Source organism: Gopherus flavomarginatus, chromosome 1 (genome assembly GCF_025201925.1).
Source record: "Gopherus flavomarginatus isolate rGopFla2 chromosome 1, rGopFla2.mat.asm, whole genome shotgun sequence".
In the NCBI taxonomy this organism is placed as follows: Eukaryota; Metazoa; Chordata; order Testudines; family Testudinidae; genus Gopherus; species Gopherus flavomarginatus.
This window is the reverse complement of record NC_066617.1, coordinates 153,626,672-153,652,292: the sequence shown is the minus strand read 5'-3', so window position 1 is coordinate 153,652,292 and position 25,621 is coordinate 153,626,672. Positions and strand designations below refer to the sequence as shown.

The 25,621-nt window shown below is 46.2% G+C and overlaps 1 protein-coding gene across 3 annotated transcripts in view; it reads left to right on the top strand.

Moving 5' to 3' along the window:
- CD4 (CD4 molecule) overlaps positions 1–25,621 on the top strand; it is a 57,578-nt gene that overhangs the window by 11,242 nt on the left and 20,715 nt on the right. The window contains exon 2 of one of the 3 annotated variants that reach the window (XM_050967430.1): positions 17,193–17,451. The exons of 1 other annotated variant lie outside the window; for it this stretch is intronic. The gene's annotated coding sequence lies outside the window, so the exon portion shown is untranslated. Of the gene's footprint in view, positions 1–9,913; positions 10,522–17,192; positions 17,452–25,621 lie in introns of those variants that run through there. One more of the 3 variants, XM_050967447.1, reaches the window with a different exon arrangement.

The window sequence follows — 25,621 nt, the reverse complement described above, 5'->3', positions numbered from 1 at the left end:
TTGACTGTGCCAGGACTTTCAATCCTTCATGATACACTGAGCATTGTTGTTACAGTAATGTTATAAATTGTAATTTCATGTATATAGTTATGAGGCTGAATGTGTCCTCATGGCTTAAAACAAGCTCAGGCAATAACCTTCAAGAGCAGAGGGGCAGTTCACACCTCATCAAGGCATGTAAGGGACAAACTGAGCTCAGCCTCACAGGAACAAAGGACTCTGGCCCAGGCAGCAACAAAGAATCTGTTGGAATCTCAATTGACTCACCCCCTTCCTTTGGTCAGTTTGGGACTATGATGAGGTAATGCTCACCTGACTTTGAAGTGGGAGGGGCAAAGCCAAGAGGGAAGAGAAAACATGATTAAAGTGAGAGACGTTTGCTATGCTCTTCCTCTCTCTTCCACCTCCATCTACAGACATCATCATTACGTGACTGAAGCGCTGACCAAAGGGGAGAGCCTGGCTGAAGGGCAAGCAGCCAGCCTGTAGTGAGAAGCATCTAAGTATGTAATGGCACTGAAAGTGTTCAGATCAGCTTAGAATGCAGTTTTGCCTTTATTTCATTTGACCAAATCTGACTTCTTGTGCTTTGACTTATAATCATCTAAAATCTACCTCTGTAGTTAATAAATTTGTTTGTTTATTCTACCTGAACCAGTGCGTTTGGTTTGAAGAATGTCAGAGACTGCCTTTGGGATAACAAGCCTGGTGGATATACATTTTTTTATTCAATTGATGTACTCATATAAGCTTGCCCTGTCCAGCATTTCATAACTGGATACTGCAAGATGGCAGTTTCTAGAGTTGTGTCTGGGATCGGAGATATTGGCTAGTGTCATTTGGTTCCACAATCTAAGGAGCAGCTTACATGCCAGAGGCTGTGTGTGAACAGCCCAGGAGTGAGGGTTCTCATAGCAGGGTAAGCCTGGTCCCCAGAGTTGAGGATTGGAGTGACCTAGCAAATCACTGGTCTGGATAACACCAGGGGAATGTCACAGTGGCGTAGTGAGCAGGGTGTATGTGCAGCTTGTTACTTCAAGTGAAGTTCACACTTTAAGCACTGATATTTGTGGTTTTAAGTGAGTCTTAAGTGCAGTGGCTTAAGAGGAGATCACAGTTTTGTTATTTTCTGTTTGATTATTTTGGGAAAGGGAAGTAGGAAAGAAAAGCAGGAAAATGAGTAAAAGCAGTGAAGCGGTTGCAAAGTTGGAGCTTTTTAGGCTGCAGGTTGCAGAAAAGGAGAGGGAGCACGAGAGATTATTGCAACTGAAAGAACTGGACATAAAAGAAAAAGAGAGAGAAAGAATAAAGAGAAAAAGAGAGAGAGAAAAAAACAGCTGGACCTGCTAGAGAAGCAGAACCAGAGGCCCCTGACCCCAGAGACTCCCATCACTCCGAAAATCCACAAGTGGGAACATTTATGTCCTGCATACAGTGAAGACAATGATATTGGTGCATATCTGACTACCTTTGAAAGACGGTGTGTAAAACGTGAAATCCCTGATGATAAAAGAGTTTCTACCCTGATTGCAAAATTAACTGGTAAAGCCTGAAATGTATTCAATGGAATGCCTATTGAATCTGCTTTAGACTATTGTAAATTTAAAGATACTCTTTTGCAAAGTTTTCAGATTATCCTTGAAACATATAGAATTAAATTTAGGAATCTTAAAAGGGATATTGGTATGATTAATGGGGAATATGTAAACAAAATGAAAGATTTCTTGGGAAAGAAGGTGAAGGGCGAAAGTGTTACAAGCTTTGAGGAAATGTTGGATCTTGTTGCTCAAGAGCATTTCCTAGGCATATGTAAGGCTGAAGTAAAGCAGTGTCTATGGGATAAAGATGTAAAGACTGTGGATGAGATGGCTTTTTTAGCTGATACCTTCAAACAGACACAGGCATCTACTGAGGGCAGGTGCAGAAAGAGGGGTTTAATACTAGTAGAAGGGAGGATCCCATTTTACCCCTGGGAAGAGAGAAGGAGGTTGGGAGTCTAAATATTCTCTTACCCCAAAACATCCCTCTACTGCTAACTCTCATCCCAAATCTCCTGTAGCAGAAGAGCCCAAAAGGTACTATCAGTGTAATTCCACTGATCACCTGAGGAACAAATACCCTGTGCTAGGAGGAAGCAGGTAACCAATAGCTCACTTTAGTTCTGCTGTCCTCAACACAGAAACCCCTCAAGAAATTGAAACCTATCATATTGGTTTTGTGAGATTAGCCTCTACAGAACCAGACATGGAGCATGTTAAGGTTGTTGAAATTAATGGCAGGGAGCATAGGCACCGACTCCGTGGGTGCTGTGGGGCTGCAGCACCCATGAGGAAAAATTAGTGGGTGCTCCGCACCCACCGGCAGCCACGCTCCACCTACCCCCATCTCCTCCTCACCTCCTCCCCCAAACGTGTCACGATCCTGATCATCCCCCTTCCAGCACTTCCTGCCCACCGCCTAACAGCTGTTTGGCAGTGCTTATGACTTTCCGGGAGGGAGGAGGAGGAGTGGAGACGAGGCATGCTGGGGGAGGAGGTGGTAGAGACAGGTCAGGGGTGGGGACTTGGGGGAAGGGGGTGGAATTGGGGCAGGGAAAGGGTGGTAAAGGGGTGGGGCCAGAGGCGGGGGGGTCGAGCACGCATGGGGCTGAGGGGAAGTTGGCACCTATGGCAGGGAGTACTTGAGGCAGAGGGATACAGGGGCCCAGATCTCTCTGGTTAAGCGGAATGTGGTCCCAAAGGCCAGAATGTTACCTGGCCAAATGGCAGAGATTGTGGGGATGGGCAAAAGCAGATTCCTCATACCACTAGCTAAAATCCAGGTGGTTTTGGAAAGTGTTTTGGCTGTGGGGGTAATGGAACACCTCCTAGTCAACCTGCTTCTTGGTAATAATTTTTCTTTGTAGCTCAGGTTAAAGTATTTGCCTGCAGCAGGAGGGAGCTTTATGCTGGCACCCCAGAGGGAAGGAAAGGGTAAGGTCTCAGGAACTGCTGGGAGAATGGGAGAGAGTCTCCTTGATTCTTCGGCAGCAGGGGGAAGCCACATGCTTCTAGGTGGGAAGGTGGTTGAGACCAATTACTGCACTGCAGCTGGAGGCAACACCACATCAGGAAGAGATGATGGTGTAATGCCTGCCAGGGGGAGAACTGTCCAGGTTATTAGCTGCCAGCAGGTTGCAGCTGAACCAGAGGCAAAACCAGCTCTAGGGAGCACAGAGCAATGTGTCCCAGAGGAGAGCCCAGAGAAAGGGCAGGGAATCTCAGAAACCACTGAGGTGGATGAGGATTCCTGTGACTCTGTAACATAGGGAAGCAGGGTGCTTCCAAGTATAAGAGGGGCTGAGACAAGCTGCCCTCAGGCGCAGGGGCAGGAGAGGTGTTGTCAGTGATTAAGGAAACTGTCCCAGTTATTAACTGGCAGTTTTGGAGATGAACAAGAGACAGAACTGTGTCTTAGGAGGGGGCCCAGAGGAGGAAACCGGGGAAGGAATAGTGGGGATGCAAGAATGTCTCCTCACTAGTCACTTGGGGCAGGATGCCCAGGACACTAGGAGGATGGCTAGGTCAGCATCTGTGCACCCAGGCACTCAGTCTGTGACCCAGGTTCTGAGAAGGAACTGTGTAACTGACCTCCTGGAGGGGAGCAGTCACACAGCTGACTTCTCAGGGACAGACAAAGGGGTGGCAGACTGTACCCCAATCCAGGTCCCAATTTTTCAGGATACTATTTCTGATAAGTTTTTGAAAAGTAACTGTGTCTCTTTACATCAAGATGCAACTCCAACACCTGTAACAGGAGGGGAGTTGAGACCAGGAAATTGCCAGGTGGTAGTTTGTGAGAACACAAATGAACCAACTGACAGAGAAGGGGGTGTTTTCCCCCAGGCTGGTGAGACACAGAGAGCAGTTATGGGAAAGCTGCTGGGAAAAGGTGAATCTAATTGAGGGGTAAACACACCTAGCCCAGAGAGCACAGAGCACAGCCCTCTATGGATCAGGGAAGGACTCAGTGCTGGGAGGGGGAAATACAGGATAACCCCAAAAAGGGAGCTGGATTTTCTGTATATGTACAGTCCTGGGACTGGGAGACCTCTCCCCAAAGGCCCAGCCAATGTGCAGGGTCCCCCTGAACACCTATCTTGCCAGTCTCTGAAGCACCAAAATTCCAGAAACATGGTTAAATTAAGGGCCCACACAGAGGGGAACACTGGAGGGAAAGAAAAGCCAGTGACTGATTACATGGGAGAGAGTCAAAGGACACCAGGGGTAATGAACAAACTAACCTCAAACTACACTATCTGAACAGAGGGTGTGGTCTCATAAAGATACTTGTAAACATCTGTGGCCATCTGTGACCAAAATTTTTAATGTTAAGTTTTGGGGATACGAATTTTGACACAGATGTGTCAAACCTTATGATAATGCTACTTTTCAATTAATACCTGTAAACACGTTTGAAGCTTATCACTGCAGAGTGTTAAGATAAGTTCCTGTCTGCATCCTAAAAACTTGCCCATACCAGTATTGCCCTGGCCTCTTTTTTTGTCATTCAGTGTTAAACGCATTCTAAACTATATGCATTTCCTCACTTTTTGGGGGCGAAGCCAGACTTTTAGGCACCTGCTCCCCTACTTGGTGTAAACTTTGCTTGTACCAATCAGAAACGAACACACACAGTTTTTGGGCCCCGTCCCCTATGACACTTCTATGATGTCATAGTGGGTATTTTAGGCTGGTCTGCCATGTGCAGGCAGAAGAGGAGAAAGAAAAACGAATCCTGTGTACCTTGTGCACACCCATAACCGAGCCTGATCACCTCGAAGCCTCTCTCAGCTCACGTGTTTTAAGCAGAGTTTCTACATTTGCCGGTCGTTATGAGTTGGTTTGTATTGGTAAGTACTGGTTATTACTAAATGCTGCATCTGTGTTTATAAATATTGTTTACTGCATCTTTGTTTATAAATATTGTTTGATAGTAAATACTTTAGCCATTATATGTTTTAAGTTCCATTAACCCTATTAGCTAATCATACGCTGCTCCCCTACCCCTTGTAACTATCCCCAATAAAACTTTAAATTAATTAATTTTAGTTGTGTGCGTGCCTGCAGTTTGCATCGTGACCCATACCCTCCTTGCATCCCTTACCTATGCAGTCTATTGCCACGTGCAGCCTGGTAAATAACAGGTCTGCATTTTTCTTTCGCCCCTAAAAGTACGTGGCAATCTACATGGCGTCACGAACAGGATGCACGGAGGTTGGGCCATGCCCGTGGCACACTGTAGATCGCGCAGATAATGAAACTGAACAGTTCCAACATTTGCAGTTTCACCTTCTTACTAGTCAAAATTCGACTAATCCAAAAATAGAATGGATCTGTTCTCTTGGCTCGGGCAAAACTCTAAAAGGTTATACTGTACCATTAACCCTGCCAGATATGGGATGCCTCCTTTGGTGCCACCCGAGCTTTAGGTGTCAGCCAGCCGATTGTTCCCTGCAGCCTCAGTGCATGGAGACTTTGGAAAACCTCGGTGCTGCAGATCCCTCTCAACTTTGGAGAGAATGTAGCCACATTGTTAGAAAATCTGGAGGCTCCGTTTCCAAATTAATTCCCCCACCTCGGGTAATACCTGCTGATCCGGCACATAAATTATTATGCCAAATGATAGAAGAATTAAATTTGATTAAGAAAACCAAAAAATTGCGACCCGATGAATATAAATCTGAGGATGTTTCGACCGTCCTGTTTAGCATGATATGCAAGGCCCTCGATCTGTGTTCTGTCCTCCATGGAGGCACAATGTTTGCAGCTAAACAGGCAGCCCCAGGCTCTCCTAAAGGTAATAATGAGAAGAAGACAGAATAGTAGAGCCCATCACTACCCCCCCCAAGTCCCTCTCGGAAAATTTTGCCACCCCCATATGAAGCTCCTAAAACTCCTCTGTATCCAGCTCTGCCAACAGCCCCAGAATTTGCAGAATCTGAAACCGTAGCAGAAGCTTTGCCTATTGCAATAACTAAAACTAAAATAGACGCACAAACAGGCAACACCACGCAGGTTACTGAACTGCGAACACATACTAAGGCCGAACTTAAAGAGTTTTTAAAGGAAACGCAATGAAAAGCCGACGAGGCACCCATGGTTTGGGTCGGGCGGCTAGCCTTAGAACACGGAGCAGAATTGGTGGACCGCGAGGAGGCCGGCACCTTAGCCAAAATGGCCAATTGGGCACGAGGCTTCCCGGGTCACCCTTTATTAAATAATCGCATTTGGCCACTTACCACCCCGGCAGCTGCCATTTTAGCAATGCAAGGAAGTTTTAAAGGATTATATATCCCTCCGGGAACCTTATTTACTCCACACGATCTAATATGGGCAATCGCAGGAGCTTCCATAGCCCTGTGGGATCCACTACAAAATCCACTTAATTTAACTGTTCAACAGCAATTGGTGGCCACATCCTTTATACACGTTACTGATCCCACCCAAATTCCTGTCTCAGCAGAGGCGGTTAATTTGGCATTAGAAGCTGCCCCTGGAGCTGACACCGGTGCCATGCTGCACTTGCATACGGCCGTTCGCAGACCCATATTAACGTTATTTGAAAAAAATAGAAAGGGTCACTGCATCCACCTTTCTGTCCACGGGTTGGGGTATTCCCAAGCCCGGCGATCCCTCTAAATATCGCCTTGTCATTGATTACAGACAAGCTAACAGCCATGTAAAGCCTATCGCATTTTCCAGCTCTGTCACCATTCCCGAAATACAGTGGCAACTAAGCGATGCAAGTAATCAGTGGGCATGTACTCTTGATTTAAAAGATATGTTTTACCAAATCCCACTCCAGGACACACAAGGAATCTTAAACTTTGCTTTTAAGGGAGTCCAATATAAATGGAAAGTTTGCCCACAGGGGTTCTGTAATTCTCCTGCACTTGCATCGTCCCATCTCAATATCACATTACAAAAGGTAAAACCCCTACAGGATGTGTAAGTGCTAACCTACGTAGATGACATTGTCATTTGTGGGCCCAATCCACAAGCAGTTCAAAGTACCACCCAAATGATAATTGATGCATTAGAAGCAGATGGGTGGCAAATTAACAAAACAAAGAGCCACCTGCAGGCCAGCCAGCAATTCTCATTCTTGGGACTCCATTTCACTCCCACCACTCACACCCAAGCCCCAGCCAGTGTATTAGACCCTTGGACAGAAGCTCCTCCACAAAATAAACGAGAGCTTCAGCAGCTATTACGTCTCCTTAATTATCACCGCCAATATATCCCGGCACAGCTAATTTTTAACCTAGAAATCCTACAAAGCTCTCTCTCTTCTAAACGCTCCCGAGAAGTATGGAACGCATCAGCACAACAAAGCTTAGAGAAACTAGCTGGCTGGTTCGCCTCTAACCCCCACCTCGCCCGTTTTAATTTCCAAGAACCCCTCAACATTAATTTGTTTATTACAAAACACCATGTAGGGTTCACTGTACTGCAACATGGTAATGCTATTTACAATTGGGCCCATCGCCTGTCTGGACCCCAGTACAACTATGGTCTAGTGGGAAAAATGCTACTGGCTGCGTCCAGTGCACGTCACTGGTCCCAACTCCCTATCCCAGGTACCCTGTCTGGACCACGTGTTCATTTAATCCCGTGGCTTACAAGTACCCCTCCACCCGAGTTTCATGGCACTACTGGCACCTGGCAGCTTCTATGTTTCCAGGTTGAGGAAGCTTGGCAGGCATGGATCCTAACTCCCAGCGATAACATCTTTGCCCCTCCCCTTCACCAACCGTTATGCATTGAAGTAAAATATGATCTCTGGGTTGTGTCTGACGGGGCACCTCACCATCCCCTAGGGCAGGAGTTCTTTGTTCCACATGTAATCATTTTAATGTGCAGTTGCTGCCCCCCTCCTGCTCTGCACAAGAATGCGAGGTGCAGGGCGTTCTTTTAGCTGCCCAACATGTTGCTAACGCCCACTCTGCCAACAAGCAAGTTGTTTTAGGTATCGATTCTTAATTTTGTTTAGACATTTTAATTGAGCAAGCCTCTCCCTCAGCTTTTGTTAAATTGTGGGGTGAAATTTTTGCCCTAATTCATAAATTCTCTCACCCTTGGTTCGTTACGCACTGTCCCTCCCATCGACCAGACTCTAACCCTCTGCATTCCAGTCTTGATCAAAGAATGAGAGAGGTCTCCCAAGTTCATATGGCAAATCCCGCCGTACAGGCAGACCCACTGTTGCGCTGGCTCCACGAAGAATGGGGACACTTACCACCTACAAAATTGTACGGCCTGTTATCTAGCTTTTCTAACCAAAAGCCTGACGTTAGCAGCAGTCAGTGCGAGCATTGTTCAGTCCTGCTTGTAGTGTGTGCAGGTAAAAACTATGAATCGTCCCCGATATGAGCGCTCTGCATACGCTGCAGAACACTTTGCCCCAGGTAGTACGTGGCAAATTGACTTAATAGGAAAACCAAAAAACCTGGTTTGTTGTGTGTAAATGAGGAAACTGAGGCACACCGCCTCATGGCCTTAATGGCTGGATGCCAAGAGAATATAACACAAACTGCCTTCAAGATACTCAGTGACTAACCCTCTTGCAGTAAACTAAGGTGGGAGGTGTGATGTTCTGTACCTTGAGAGAACACCTTGCACCACTGTGTTCATCCTTATAATATGATTATGTGGTATCCAATGCAAAGTTTGTGATGCCGGGTGTCCTCAGAAGGCTCATGATGCACAGAGCATTGTTGTTATAGTAATGTTATAGGTTGTAATTTCATGTATATAGTTATGAGGCAGAAAATGTGTCCTAACAGCTTAAAACAAGCCCAGGCAAAAAATCCCCAAGAGCAGAGGGGCAGTTCACACCTCATCAGGGCAGGTATGGGACAAACCCAGCCCAGCCTCACAGGAACAAGGGACACTTGCCTAGGCAGGAACAAAGGATCTGCTGGACTCTGGAATGAGTCACCCCCCTTCCTTTGGTCAGTTTGGGAGTACAATGAGGTAATGCTCACCTGACTCTGTGGCAGAGGCCAGGAAAGAATTAAGTCAGCACAAAGAGCAGAGGCAGGAGGCAATGCTGAGGCTAATGGGGAGCAAACGACATGATGAAGCATCTGTTGAGGGAGCAAACAGACATGATGAAGCATGTATTGGAGCTGCAGGAAAACCAACAAGAGCACAGACCCCTGCTGCATCCACTGTATAAATGTCTACCCTCCTTCCCATGTTTCATAGCCTCTTTACCCAGACACCCAAGAATGCGGGGGGCTCTGGGCACCCAGCCACTCCACTCCAGAGGATGGCCCAAGCAACAGAAGGCTGTCATTCAAACAGTTTGATTTTTAGTGTGGCTACAATAAGCAATATGGCCTTGTCCTTCCCACCTCCCCCACCCCACCCAGGCTACCTTGTCCATTATCTCTCTTTTTTAAAATTAATAAAGAAAGAATGCATGGTTTCAAAACAATAGTTACTTTATTTTGAAGTGGGGAGGGTGGTTGGCTTATAAGGAATTAAAATCAACAAAGGGGACGGGTTTGCATCAAGGAGAAACACACACAACTGTCACACCGAAGCCTGACCAGTCATGAAACTGGTTTTCAAAGTCTCTCTGGTGCGCAGTGCACCTTGCTATGCTCTTCTAATTGTCCCGGTGTCTGGCTGCTCAAAATTGGACGGCAGGTGATTTGCATCAACCTCCCACCCTGCCATAAATGTCTCCCCTTTACTCTCACAGATATTATGGAGCCCACAACACGCAGCAATAACAATGGGAGCTTTTAAACGTCTGAAGGCACATTCTACCACCCTTCTGCACTTGCTTGGCCTATAGTTGAACTGCTCCTTACTACTGTCCAGGATTCATGAACAGATCCCCCGAGCAGGAGAGCAGGAGAGCAGAGTTGCAGCGGAAGCAGTGGATGAGGACGGTTAGAAGTCCTACTGCACTGTCTGCTGCCAACAGCACCCAGGAGAACCAGAACGGATCCCCCGAGCTCGTTGCTGGGGAGCAGGAGAGTAGAGTTGCAGTGGAAGCGGTGGAGCCATACACCATGCCCTGGAGGTTGCTAGGAGCCAGGCAGGGAAAATGTTCCCAGAACCCCTGACCAAGCCACATGTCTGATGAGAACAGTTAGCAGTCCTACTGCACCATCTGCTGCTAAGGCAAGGAGCTGCTGCTGTCTAGCAATGCCAGCTGCTGGAGGTGTTTCCATGTCGAATGCTTGGAGGTCCAGGTAGGGCAAGGTACCTCGGCCAAGGCAAAAGAGCAAGAGCCCTGGAACTGTTACATGTGTCAACCACAGAAGTGCTATGGGGTGTTACAGTGCCGAGCAGACTGGAATGTACGGCTGCAAGACTTCTTCATCAGTGACAAAGGACAGGAATATGATGCACCTAAAATCCCAGAGTCACTACCCTTGATAACAGAACGTCAATGTTTGCATTGGCTACTTGGATCACAGCATCCTCCACAGTAGACTTGCCCACAACAACAGCGCTGATGGTGAGCTGAGCGGCTCCATGCTTGCCATGGTATGGCATCTGCACGGGTAATCCAGGAAAAATGGTGTGAAACGATTGTCTGCCATTGCTTTCACAGAGGGTGGGGGAGACTGATGGCATGTACCCAAAACCAATCGTGACAATGTTTTTGCCCCATCAGGCATTGGGAGCTTAATCCAGAATTCCAATGGGCAGCAGGGACTGCAGGAACTGTGGGATAGCTACCCACAGTGCACCTCTCCGTAAGTCAATGCTAGACACGATAGTGAGGATGCACTCCGCTGACTTAATGCGCTGAGTGTGGACATATGCAATTGACTGTATAAAATCGATTTCTAAAAATCAACTTCTATAAAATTGACCTAATTTCATAGCGTAGACATACCCTCAGTTAAATTGACAAACTTATATAAGCTTGCAGCGTCCAACGGGCATAACTGGATACTGCAAGGCAGAGATCCCTAGGGTTGTGTTTGGGACCAGAGATATTGGCTAGAGTCATTCAGTTGCACAATCCAAGGAGCAGCTTACATGCCAGAGGCTGTGCGTGAACAGCCCAGGAGTGGGGGATCTCACAGCAGAACAGGGTAAGGCTGGCTCCCAGGGTTGAGGATTGGAGTGACTTAGCAGATCACCAGTCTTGATAACACCAGGGGAACATCACAGAGGGGACTCCAGCTGAGTAGGGGCTGGCATGGGTGATGACCCAGCACCTCTCAGCTTCCCCCACCTGCAGTAACCAGATTTTGGGTGTCCTGGCCTATAGAATCTGACTGGACATGGTCAGGTCCTCTTTTTGAGCAGACTTTCCAGTTAAAAACCAGCCACTTTAGACATACCAGTCTAACAAGTGTGCTAACAGTCACTCTAGTGTGGAGCCGCCAGGGCGGGTTCCAGGCACCAGCAAAGGAAGCAGGTGCCTGGGGAAGCCAATGGAAAGAGGTGGCAGTGCGGTTGTTGTAGGGGTGGCAGGTCCGGAGCAGCGGCGGCCATGGCACTTTGGTGGCAGCTCAATCGGCCGACTCCAGATCGGAGGCAGGTCCTCCACTCACTGTCTTGCTCCTCAGCAGCACTTCGGCCGCAGCTCGATCAGGTTCTTTTTTTTTTTTCTGCTGCTTGGGGCAGCAAAAAAGCTGGAGCCAGCACTGGGAGCTGCAAACTTGCTGCTTTTACAAAGGGCTGCATGCCATCCTTGGCCAAAAGCCCGTCACCCCCAAGAGCCCCGGAGGTACTTTGTGGGATCTGGAGTTACAGGCTCAAGGAGTAAACAGTGAGGAGGAGATGTTGGACTAGAAGAGGAGGGCAGGTGACCAAGGGATTGGCCCAGCAAGCTAGGACCCATTTTTGACTCCTGAGCAGTCAAGCTAGTCCCTATAATCCAGCATGGGTGAGACAGATGCAGGGGAAGGAACCTCTGGTAAGTACACTGTTTGCTTTGGCATTGTCACAGGTAAATACAAGGTGGAACAGATTGTTTTTCATAAGTAATTAACATATTGTCAGAGAGTATTCAAGTTGGAAGTGTCTTGTTAACACTTCTGCGGTCACAGTACCCACTATGCAGCTGTATGGCTGAGGGAGGCCTTAAAAGGGCATTTTAATAGTCTGGCATATGAATGTGGTATGAACATTTCCTCGGTGAAAAACTTAGTTCTCGCTTTTTGGTTGGGTGCAGCAGAGTCAGATACTTTATTTTCTTTTACAATTATATAGAGGGAGGGAGTGCCCTAGGACACAGGGTTGTCCCAGTCTCAGTCAGGTCTCTCCATTACAGCAGCATTTATACTTTTTGTTACATACAATAATAAGCAACAGCTGCATTTTGTTTATACACAGGCCATCTTGATATCTTATTTTTCTGACTTCTATAGAGACGCCAGTCTACATTCCCCATTATCGACACAAGGTCGCAACAACTTCTCACGCGGTTCTCTCCCACTCACCTCACGCAATCCTCGCTTCCTCAAATCTCGCGTTATTAGGGTTACAGTTAGCCTAACTCTTGCTAACAGAGACTGTCATGCATTGAAATCCCTGTCAGTTCTTGCTCTACTTCCACAACTTCATGGACCAGCATTCATGCATGTTATTCCCTCTCACTATGAATTTTGTAAAACTTGGTGTAAACTATTGAATAGAGGTGGGCTGCTGGCCCCTGCTATGAATTCTGTACTATTTTGAGTAACCTAAAGACATTCTGAGTTTCCACAAATAGAATTTTACGGTGTGCAAACAAACAGGGCAACAAAAGTAAAGTGCAAACAAATATACACATTAAATACAGTGCATCAACATGAACCATACTCTGACACCCCAGGTTCCAAACAAGAGCGAACAGCAGTTGTCTGAGCCTGCGTTTTCACAGATTGGAGTAAGTGTAGCTCTAGTTCAAAATTGTGACCAGTGCTAGCACTGTTGCAGGGATTAGGGGATTGTGAGACAGCTGCTGGAGACTGTCAGAGTTGGCACAGGTCATGCACTGTCTGTGCTTGCACTGCATCAACCTAAGTAGGTCAGCCCTGGCTCTGTGTTGCTCAGGGAGGTGGTTTTATTGCATCACTGTAACAGGACACGTGCATCAGTGCGAGGCAAAATTCTGGTGTATACACGTGCACAGCTGGGTCAGTGCAAGTCAACTTAGGCCTACCTAACTGGGCCTACTGCATGGTTCCCGTGAACCATATGTGACACAGTGGCTCTGGGTCCTGTTCCCTCCAGTTGCTGATGCACAGAAAGAAAAGCCTCCTACTGCTCCCAGAGTTATTCTTTTAGCTCAAGTAACAAAGGCTTGTAGTTAGGAACTCAAGACACTCCTAGTTTCCATCCCCACCGATGAACCTGGGGAGTTTTACAAGAAGCTGTCTGGGGAATGCCGTGGGTGAAGAGGTCTCTGAGGTAGCTTATTATTACAGGCTTTGCTACATCCATATCTGGTAAGAGCACTCACAAATTTAGCCTGACAACACCCCTGTGAGATAGGGAAGTATTATCCCATTGTGTAGCTGGGGAAACTGAGGTACAGGGGGAGGAAGTGACTTGTCCAAGGTCATACAGGAATATAAATGGCAGAACTCTTAGATTTCTAGAGTTTCAGTCCAGTGCCTTAACATGGCCACCTTTCCCGCTGCCTTACCCCACAGCTAAGTCTCAGGCCAGTGAAACTGGGACCAGGAATTTGAAGACTGCTTTGGAATGAACGGAGAGCTCAGGTGCGACGTGTTTGCCTTGGCTGTAGCTGCTAATAAGGTTAGGTTTCTGGCTTTCAAAGCCCTACTTTGATCTCGCTGTGTCCACAATCAAGGGTTAAGATGGTAGAGTTTCTTGTTTACCTGTTAAAAGGCCTCTCTTCCCCAGGGGCTATTGCTGGCGTCCCCTCAGAGGTTCAGAAAAAAAAAACAAGCCCCAGTAAGAGTGACCAGATTTTCTTTTTGATTCCCAAAGATCATGAAGTCGTCCTGATATAAAATATGATTCCTAAGACAGGGCTGTCCCTACACTGATCTCTGTGTGATTCTACATGGGTTTGAACTGGGGCAGGTTTCTCTGGAAGTTCAACATGGGTGGGAGGAAGTAAAGAAAGTCTCATTAGTAAAGGGCTCTTTACAGGCATGCATTTGTCTGCGTCTGGCAGCTGAAACGCCCCTCCAAAAGCTACAACAGGTGTCAACTGTTCTGCCGCAGAGAGAAATCTTCTGGTCTTTGAAGTTGTTGACGTTTTGTTGCTCAAAGGTGTAATTTTTGAGCTACTATTGTTGACTGGGTTTTCTTCCACCTCATTATGGCTTGTGGGCATCCCCAGTCCCCATTATATCTCTGGGCATTCATTCAGTTCCCAATTAAATCTGTGGGCAACCGGGTTCTTCTCTTACCGTTAAAGAACTAGGTCGGGACTCCGGAGCCACATGCAGCTCTTCAGAAGTTAATATGCGGCTCCTTGTATTGACACTGACTCCAGGGCTGGAGCTACAGGCACCAGCTTCCAATGGGCCGGGGGGGTGCTCACTGCTCTATCCCTGGCTCTGCCCCAGGCCCTGCCCTCACTCCACTCCTTCCTGCCCCCTCCCATGAGCCTGCCGTGCTTGCGCTCTTTCCCCTCCCCCCCCAGCTTCCTGCACTCCACAAAACAGCTGATTGGAGGTGTGGGGAAGGAGGGAGAGGTGCTGATAGGCAGGGCTGTGGGTAGGTGGGAGGCGCTGGGAGCTGCTGGGGGCTGCCGATGTATTACTGTGGCTCTTTGGCAATGTACATTGGTAAATTCTGGCTCCTTCTCAGGCTCAGGTTGAAGTAGGTCATTCCTCCAGTCTCCAGTGAACTCTAGGAGCATTCTGTCTCCCCATTAAAGTCTATGAACAATCCTCTCTCTCCACTGAAGTGTTCAGGAATTTGCTACTCAGAAATGTACGTTTCAAAAACACAGTTGTTGACTGATTTAGAACAAGGAGGGCTGGGACCAAGGGGTTAATGCAGCGCTGACTAGGAGCCAGGACTCCTGGGTTCCATACCTACCTCTGGGAGGGAAGTGGGGCTTAGGCACTAGTTGGCTAGAGCCAGGGGGACTTGGAATTAGGATTCTTGGCTTGTGTTCCTCACTTTGCTATTGACTCATCGTGTGACCTCAGATGAATCACATGCCCTGTCTATGCCTCAGTTTCCCCAATAATGGCAAATACTCCCAAGAGAGTTGGGAGCAATTTTGCATGACATTAAAAAAAGTTTAATAATTTATGAGAAAGATGTGAAATTCATCAGAGAAACCTTTTGACTAATATTATTCACCTAGCTCTGCTTCTGATGTTTAATCAATGATTGTAAATGGCTTTGAGGTGCTCAGATGAAAGTGTTACAGACAGTCCACCCTGGGCTGTGAGCCCAATCCCATGGGTTCTCACGTGCTGAATAGGGTCTGGTGAGTATCTGGATAGGAAACTTCCTAGGAAAACCCTGTCAAATGAACAGATGAGGAAAAGCTCCCTACTGACTCACCTCACCACAGTACCCCTAAGTCACTGCTCTCAATGCCCCTGCACAAAGCAGGAGGGTGCTGTGCTGCTGGGAGTGGCGTGGGTGACTCAGTAGGGGACCCTTCCCTTTTAATCTGTCTAGGTCTGCCTGCCTCCCCCCAGCTTCCCCACATACACTGAGTTGGGGCGGGGGAGGTATCTTGTTTCACCCAACAGTGAGTTCCATAGGCTTAATCCAGCTGCTGTGACTGTTCTGGCTCCTGCACATACAACTCTTTCCCTGTTTGTGAACAGCTTTATTTGTCCAGAAACCTGTACGAGTGAGCAGATGAGCCGCTGCATATTGGACCCTCTCAGTCCTGCCCCCAGTGCCTCAGCCTAGCAGTGGCATGCCACACACTGTATTTCAGACATGGCTCTGTGACGTGCTGCGGGTGACATGACGAACGTCACCACTGTAACTTGCTGTCCCAACTCCTCCAGAAGCACCCAAAACCTGGCTCTGTCGCCCCCTGAGATGGGGGATGAGTGGTTGTGTGGAGGAGATGGAGTGGGTGGCAGACAGATGAAATCTCAGCTATGTCTGGGGGCTCAGTGGGTTTCCGTTCTGTTGGCTGAGGCTGAGATTCAGAGAAAGAGACCAACAGAGTGTGGGTGGGAAACCACAAAAGCCCCCTCCTCCCCCCGAGGGGAAATTGCTGAAATTCAGCAGCAGCAGAGACTCTTATCTACCTTAGCATCCTGAGGGCATTGATACATGCAGTGTATCCCTCTTCTCCTTGCTCACCCCTAATCCCAGCCGTGCCCTCTAGAGATTTAGCTCCCCTCTCACTCAGGATCCTATTCTGCCTGCTCACCCCTAATCCCAAACCTTTAGGCCTAGTGATCAAAAATAATTTCCATCTGATAGCTGTTCAGTACCTATTTCAAATGGGTTTGTGGTTTCTCAGCCCAGTTCCTAGCTGATAGGACAGGAACTGTGCCTACCAACAGAATGGGCAGTAATTGGTTTCCTCTTCAGCAGCATCACAAGTGAAGTCAAGGAGGCTAAGATTTTGTCAAAGGTATTTTTAGTAAAAGTCACGGGCAGGATATGAGCAGTAAACAAAAAATCATAGAAGCCCAATCCCCGCTGCCCAGGGCTGAAGCCCGAGCCCCACTGGCCAGGGCTGACAGCTCAATCCCCGCTGCATGGAGCTGGAGTCACAGAGGACACGTAAAGTCACAGAATCTGTGACCAACTTGGAACCTTATGAATGGGCCATGAAGTGTCCTCAGCCCCTAGGATTTCCTGTGTCTGGGTGGGGGCACATTGGCAGGGGACAGTTCACTGGGGAATTGCTGCAGAAGGCTTGCCGTGCCGCTGCCCGGGCTGTACTCACTTGTGGGGGTTGGGGGGAGACAAGGTTTGCATAGATCAGGAACAGAGGTTGTGATTATTAACCCCGACTTAACCTTGACATATTCCAAATCTACAAACCCACAGAGAATCCCCTTGGCCTGCTACCACACAACCTCATAAATGCACACGCACCCTGAAACCATGCAAGTTTCCACTCATTGACCTTTCAAAGCCCCTGCCCAGTCATGGCATCTTATACATGGGTGTACAGCCAGCAGGCCCTCGTGGCTTTCCATAGTCACTTCTGCATAAGACAAGCACTGTATTCAATAACCCCCTTCTTTAGTCAACTTTTCCCTTGATATCGAGAATTGAGTTGAAATGCTTATGGGAAATCACCATTCAAAGAAGAAGGAAGTGCATGGACCCTGACCAGACCTTGAACCGTCATCAAGCCCTTGTTGGAACGGTTGAAAGAGAGGAGGAGCCAGAAAGGCCAACATCTGAGCAGCTTTCTGAAAATCATCATTTTTCTCTGCTGTGTCAGTTGTTGTTTCTCTGAGATCATGTACACCTGGTGATAAACACAGCACGCAAGAGAGGCAGAGAGAAAGAGCAAGAAAAAGTGGTAAGGAAAATATTTTACTAAATATTGATCATTCTTTCTTTCAAGGTGACCAGAACAAGGAAATCTATTTTTTGTACTTTTCTTATTTTTTGGTTCATTTTATTGATAACATTCTACTGTCCCAAAGAGTATGCCGTACTGGCTAGGGACAAGTGCTGCTTTTGCTGCTTTTATGGTCTATTTTCTAAGCTGACAAAAGTGTTTAGAACTGAACTGTTGCTGACACCCATCTTTGCCCTGCTCGCCAAAAAATATTTTCTCCTGAAAAAACTGCCCAGGCTCTGAGTAGTGGCACAGAAGCTACCCAAGATCTCAGCTGGCACAAAGCATGGTGTTACTGCAGCCAGGATCTACAATGGAGTCATTCGTTCATTAGAAGTTTTCTCTTTCCCTTTCTGTTCTTTTCCCTCTATATTTATACATGTCTTTGCTTTGATTTTCACCCTGTTTTTTCACTGGATCCATCTCTCTTTACTCTAATTATGTTTCTAGAACTTTCTTTTTATATAGCTATTGAGTTCATTTTATTTTTCCGGTTTTGTTAAGACAGCTCTCACAGTAGTACAATATCTCTCCCTCTTTCCACTCCTTTTTTCACCCGAGGTTTCTGCTGTTCCTCTGCTCCCTTTTCTGTCTCTCTCTCCAAAGTGGCATGAATATCTGAGTCTAACTTTTGATGCAACACTGTCCACATAGATTCAGAATTAGGTTGGATGGGATTGTGGGTCTCTAAGAGATGGCCTGAGAAATTTGGTTATGTAAAACAGCAGAAAGAAAGAAAGACCACATTGGGTCAGAGCAATGGTCCATCTAAACCAGTATCCTGTCTCTGATGGTGACCCATTGCCAGATATTTCAGAGGGAATGAACAGAACAGGGAAATCATCAAGTGATCTATCCCCCACTGTCCACTCTCAGCTTCTGCCAGTTGGAGGGTTAAGGACACCCAGGGCATGGAGGAAAAGAAAAAAAGCAAAAGATGAAGACATAGTGAGAGAGGGAGGGAGAGATACACACTCAACCCGTATTGACCAAGATGTCTAGTAAAACCCAGATACACTGGGAGGTCCCAAGATGAGCCCTCTACAAGACCCTGACATTGACTTCCCCCTCACTCATGATAGCACACCTGAACTCTTTTCCATACTGCCGTGGGCAGTAAGGGCAGCACGTGTGTGGTTGGAGGGTGGGGGGAAAGGGGGCAGTGGTTCTCCCTGTTACCAGCCACCTGTTGCCATCAGCCCCAAACACCCTCCAAGGAGTGGAATTTTATCATCAGACCAAAGTGCAGGACAATGAGATGGCAGCTTCCGGCCAGATGCCTGTGTGTGCATGTGTTGTATGTCCATGTCATAAATTTTAAGGCCAGAAGGCACCATTGTGATCATCTAGTCTGTCCACCTGTATTATACAGGCCATAGAGGGTGTCAGTGATTCTAGAACAAGTCCAATAACTTATGGTTGAGCTAAATCAGGTCTTTTGGAATGATACCCAGTTTTCATTTAAAATGCCTAAGTAACAGGAAATTTACCACATCCTCTGATAAATTGTTCCACTGTTAAAAACTTAGATTTTATGTCCAGCTTGAATTTTTCTCACTTGAGCTTCCACCCACTGGGTCTTGTTAAGCCTTTGTTTGCTACAAAGAAGGTAGTTGTAGATTGCCTCTTCGACAAGCTAAATAGATCGAGCTCCTTATGTTTCTCACTGTAAGGCAGATTTTTCAGACCTTAAATAATTTTATGCGGCTCTTCTCTGCACACTCTCCAATTTTTCAACATCCTTTTAGAAATATGGACATGAGCACTGGATCAGTCTCACCATTGCCATATACACAGGTGGAATCACCTCCCCCCTGCTTCTACGGGCTATTCTCTTCTTTATGCATCCAAAAATCCCATTAGTCCTCTTTGCAACAGCATCACGCTGGGCTGTCATGTTCATAAATGCCGAAATCCCAGAAAATGTCAAATGGAAATGGCCTTGTGCACTGGCCACAGCTAGTATGTTTCTTAGATCTTTTTTAGAACATCAGTCTCTTTATTACTGTAGGTATCATAGCTGTCTGTCTAATAATCCATCTGTCTCTACCATGCACTCCTCACTGTGGGACTGGATGGCCGGGTCTGTCGCTGGAGAGCACTTCACAAGGGCAATATCCAATTACTTGCTCTGGCTTCAAAAATCTTCAGCTCAGTATTGATAGTTTGCAAGTGGGCAGGAATGTAAACTGGGGCTGGGGGATTGTTTAGGGAGCCAAGGAGGGATAAAATTCAGGAGAAAGGACTGAGTCTGAGCCAAGAGAAAGTCACACAGGAGCCATCCCCAGGCTGAAGTGTTTGTGAACATGTCTCCAAAGGAAGGGCCTAGACTCCAATACTCAGGACACTGGAGGTTAGAAGCCCTAGAGAACTAATGGGGGGAGCAGAGGTGGGACAGGCTCTTGGCCTCAAGTGGGTAAAGAGATGGGATTTGGAGGGGCTTCTCCAGCTCAGATTTCACGGACTTTTTATAGCTGCAATTTGATGAATGTTTTTAAATTATTTGGAGGGAATTTGGCACTGACCCAAGGGACTTATTTAGCATCCCTTCTGTGTAACCCCAGCCTGCCAAAGGCAGAGAGAGCTCCCCCTGCCATACATGCATGCACAGCACCCTTCAGCAGTATACCTGACCCTCTCCTGAGGAACCCCATCTCTGGCTGAGTGGGAGCTTCAGTCTCCATAGCCCGCTCAGTCCTGGCCATGAGGACATTCAAGTCAGAGCAACTCCGTGTGGTAACAACTCATCTCAGTGGTGGAGTGGCAATCAGAGGCATCGTGGTGGGAGATCAAAGCAGGGTCAGCACCTGTAGCTTATGTCTGTGTGAGAAGTGGGCCTCAGGCCCACAGATAATGGGGGCATGCTGAAAGTGCCTGAATCCTGTCTCTCTGTGTTCTCTGGCTCTGTCAGACTCCTTCGTCCTGCTCTTCCTCTTACACTGCCCTTGCCTATTGTTACAGTCGTACAAATTTGTTGCTTTTATGACGGAAACAAAGTTTCAAAGCATTTATCATTTAATATCAAAGCTTCTTCCTGGCCTGCTCAGCTTAAAGCCTGGTCTACATGAGGAAATTAGGTCAATCTCAGAAAAATCCACATCCCTAAGTAACACGGTAAATCTGTAGACAGCACTAGGTCGATGGGAGAATTCTCCTGTTGACCCAGCTATCGCCTCTCAGGAAGGTGAATTTTCTACGCAGGTAGAAGAAGCCCTCCTATTGGCACGGGTCATTTTTTCATTGTAGCACTACAGTGGCGCAGCTGCAGCTGTGCTGCTGCAATGTTTGAAGTGTAGACAAGCCCCTACTGTAGCTTTCTAGATCATTTGAGAGAGATAACAAGAGATTAATCTGATGAAGGAGGTAAACATTCTGAGCCCCAAATTCAACTCAAACTGAGGTGAAGTTTAGAAACAAGAAGTTGTAGGATGCTTCGGATTCTGTTCTGGGACAAAATAGCCAAGAGCGGGGGAAACCCAGTGTTTGGGGAGGAGCTGGAGGTGGAAATCTTTCTGCAGAGGACTGGTGATCTGCGCCATCTCTTAAGAAGCAAGCTGCCTCCAGATCAAAAACACAGCCACAAGCAAGAGCGAGAACAAAACAAGGAAACCACACAGCCTGAAAGAAAGAGGAACACACGCACACACACATATGCACATACAGATGTCTTGTTTGCACTAGAGACCTTTTCTAATGATTACCCATTGTTACTAATTCCAGTGCTAGCTGTGCTGGGAACCCCAGACTTATGGGCCACCATCTGCCTTTACCATTTGCAGTGCCATGTCATCAAACCTTCTTGAGAGCCAGTTTAAGGGACATGGTGCTGATCTAATCAACAGCTGCTGGAGCAGACAGCTGTCTATACTGGGGCACCTAAGGGTACTATTCCAGTCAAGGCTGGAGAGAGTGAGAAAAGCTCCCAGACCAGAGCTGGTGGCAGACATTGTTTGGCATCTGTTGACACATTCCATGGCCTCTTTTCTCCACTGATTGTTCCTTGGCAGCATTTGACCTGCTCTGTGAGCTATGGAAACTAACATAGCCAGATGTTTTGGGGGATGGAAGGAAAAGGGAACTCAGTGCTGGGGGAGGAAGCAGCTTGGCAGCCCCTAGAGACTAACTCCTGTAACTCTAGAGGGTGTATAGCCCAGGCAGAAGCAGAGCAAACTCCATCTGACACAAACACACACCTGCCCACTGTGCTTCACCCTGCCCTGATGAGCTCCTGCGGGGATTCCAGTCTCCTGACCTGTTCAGTCCATGGTTTCTCTGCTGAGGCTGCCATCAAGTGGCCAGTTAGACCCAACACTGCTCATAGAATCATAAGATTGGAAGGGATCTTGAGAGGTCATCTACTCCAGACCCCTGAACTCATGGCAGGACTCAGTGTTATCTAGACCATCCCTGGCAGGTATTTGTCTAACCTGCTCTTAAAAATCTCCAATGATGGAGATTCCACAACCTCCCTAGGCAATTTATTACAGTGCTTAACCACCCTTGCTGCAATCTAAGCCTATTGCTTCTTGTCCTATCCTCAGGACAATTTACCTCCCCCCTCCTTGTAACAACATTTTACGTACTTGAAAACTCTTATCATGTCCCTCCCTCCAGTCTTCTCTTCTCCAGACTAAACAAACCCAGTTTTTTCAATCTTCCCTCGTAGGTCACGTTTTCTAGACCTTTAATCATTTTTGTTGTTCTTTGGACTTTCTCCAGTTTGTTCATGTTTCCTGAAATGTGGCTCCCAGAACTGGACATAATACTCCATAATACTCCAGCTGAGGCCTAATGTTTGCTTTTTTTGCAACAGTGTTATACTGTTGACTCATATTTAGCTTGTGATCCACTGTAACCTCCAGATTCCTTTCCACAGTACTACTTCCTAGGCCAGTGGTCCCCAGTGCAGTGCCCGCGGGCACCATGGCGCCTTCTGGGATATCTATGTTCGCCCGCATACTGGCCGGCGGACAGGCATCTGCCGAAATGCTGCCGAAAAGCGGCGTCATCAAGAGGCGTCGCTGCTGAAATGCCGCTGGTTTTTGGTGGTATTTCAGCAGCGACTCTTCTTGATGACACTATTTAGGCAGGGATGCTTCTTGACGTTGCCATTTCTTGGTGGATGCTTGTCCACCAGCCATGGTCCTCAGTGGCGCGTCGTCCAGCGCCCACCACCTGGAAAAGGTTGGGGACCACTGTCCTAGGCAGTCATTTCCCATTTTGCATGTGTGCAACTGATTGTTCCTTTCTAAGTGGAGCACTTTGCATTTGTCCTTATTGAATTTCATCTTATTTACTTCAGACCATTTCTCCAGTTTGTCCAGATCATTTTGAATTTTAATCCGATCCTCCAAAGCACTTGCAACCCTTCCCTGCTTGGTATCATCTGCAAACTTTATAAGTGTACTCTCTATGCCATTATCTAAATCACTGATGAAGATATTGAACAGAACCAGATCCAAGACCAATCCCTGGAGGACCCCACTTGATATGTCCTTCCAGCTTGACTGTGAACCACTGCTAAATGGTCTTTGGAAATGGTTTCCAATCAGTTATGCCCCAACCTTATAGTAGCTCCATCTAGGTTGTATTTCCCTAGTTTGTTTATGAGAAGGCCATGCAAGACAGTATTAAAAGTCTTACTAAAGTCAAGATATACCACATCTACTGCTTTCCTCTATGATAGAATAATGAGGGCACCTGTCCTATAGGAATGGGCCTGTTACACACAATTTATTTAATAAATGTCACCCATTCCAATCCAGCCCCTAGCTGTGGGTGACTGGCTGGCTGGCTCAGGAGGATCAGGCCTGGTACATGGTGCCTTGTATCGCTCAACACTGGTTCCAGTCCAACCTAGGATGACAGTGAATGAAAGTTATTCCCTTGATTGTGAAGCCCCTTCAATGGGCACATTTGGAATGAGTTTTGGGGGCGAGGTCCTCTCTTTCTCTCTAATTCCCAGTGGGACAAGTGTCCTCATCTGAAAAATCAGCTGAGGAATTGGCACTGAGTAGTTTACAGCTGGCACAGAGGCAAAGGACTGAATGGGCCTCAAAGACTGAACTCCCTACTGCCCATGGGAGGAAGATTCCAGAGGAAAATCAGGAACACTCAATGGGGGGGCTGGAAATTCAACCTTAATTGTGTGGGTAGGGCTGCTGATCCACCCCTTCATCAGTACTGGATATACCGCAACTAGACTTTGACTTTATTTCCTGGTGAACCTGAGAGTGAATCATCTGTGCCACTCAGTGACAAAAAAAAATATAACAAATGGAAGAAAGAGGAATTTGATAGTAATTAATATAAATCAGCAGTTAGAAATTGTAGAAAATTGATAAGGGAAGCAAAGGGACACAAGGCGAACTCTATGGCTGACAGCGTTAAGGATAATAATAAGAAGATTTTCAAAATATTAGGACAAAAAGAATCATGACAATCATACTGGTCTGTTACTAGATGGAAATGATACAATTATCAATAATAATGCAGAAAGGACATATATGTTCAATAAATATTTTTGTTCTATATTTGAGGAAAAATAGATTATATAGTCTCATCCTATGGTGATGATAATACTCTTTCCTCTCCATTACTATCTCTGGACAATGTTAAATAGAAACTACTAAAGTCAGACATTTTTAGCTCCAGATAATTTGCATCCAGTTAAAAGAGCTGGTGAAGAGCTTGCTGGACCGTTAATGTAGATTTTTCCATAAATCTTGGTGCACTGGGGAAGTTCCAGAAGACTGGAAGAAAATTAATGGTGTGCCAAGTTTTAAAAAGGGTAAATAAGATGACCCAGATAATAATAGGCCTGTCAGCCTTACATGGCTAATATAAGACTTGAATAATTAAGAATTAAAAGAGGTAATGTAATTAATGCACCTCAACATATGTTTATGGAAAATGGATCCTATCAAACTAACTTGCTATATTTTTATGAGATTACAAGTTTGGGTGATAAAGGTAATAGTGCAGGCATAATATTCTTAGATTTTTGTAAGGCATTTGACTTGGTACCACGCAACATTTTGATTAAAAAACCAGAATGATATAAAATTACATGGCGTGCGTTAAATGGATTTAAAACTGGCTGATAGGTCTCAAAATGTCATTTTAAATGGGGAATCATCACTGAGTAAGTGTGTTACCAGGGGGGTTCTGCATGGATTGGTTCTTTGCCAGATGCTATTTAACATTTTTATCAATTACCTGGAAGAAAACAAAAAATCATCACTGATAAAGGTTGCAGATGACATAAAAATTGGGGAAATGGTAAACAATGAAGAGGACAGGTCACTGATTCATAGTGGTGAGCTGGGTGCAAGCTAACACTAGGCATTTTGCTATGGCTAAATGTAAATGCATACATCTTGGAACAAAGAATATAGGCCTCACTTACGCTATCCTGGGAATCAGTGTCTCTGAAAAAGATTTGGTGCATAATCTGCTGAACATGAACTCCCAGTGTGACTCTGTGACTAAAAGAGCAAATGCCATCCTGGGATGTGTAAACAGAGGGCTCTCGAGTACGAGCAGAGAGGTCATTTTATCTCTACATTCGGCACTCATGTGACCACTGCTGTAATATTTTGTCCAGTTCTGGTGCCTATAATTCAAAAAGGATGTTACTAAATTGGAGAAGTTCAGAGAAGAGGCATGAGAATGATTTATGGATTAGAAATCATGCCTTGTAGTGACAGATTCAAAGAGCTCAATTTGTTTAATTTAACAAAGAGAAGGTTAAGGGGTGATCTGATATCAGTCTGTAAGTATGTGCATAGGAAAATATTTAATAATAGGCTTTTCAGTCTAGCAGACAAAAATATAACATGATTCAGGGGTTGGAAGTTGAAGTTAGACAAATTCAGACAGGAAATAAGGCATAAATTGTATCAGTACAGGGTTACTAGCTATTGAAACAGTTTACCAAGAGTCACGGTGAATTTTCCATCACTGACAATTTTAAATTAAGATTGGGTGTTTTGCTAAAAGCTATGCTCTTGGAATTATTCTGGAGAAGTTTTATGGCCTATATTCTACAAGAGATTAGTCTAAATGATCACAATGGTCCCTTCTGGCCTTGAAATTTGTGAATCTATGAAAAAAATTACATATGAAT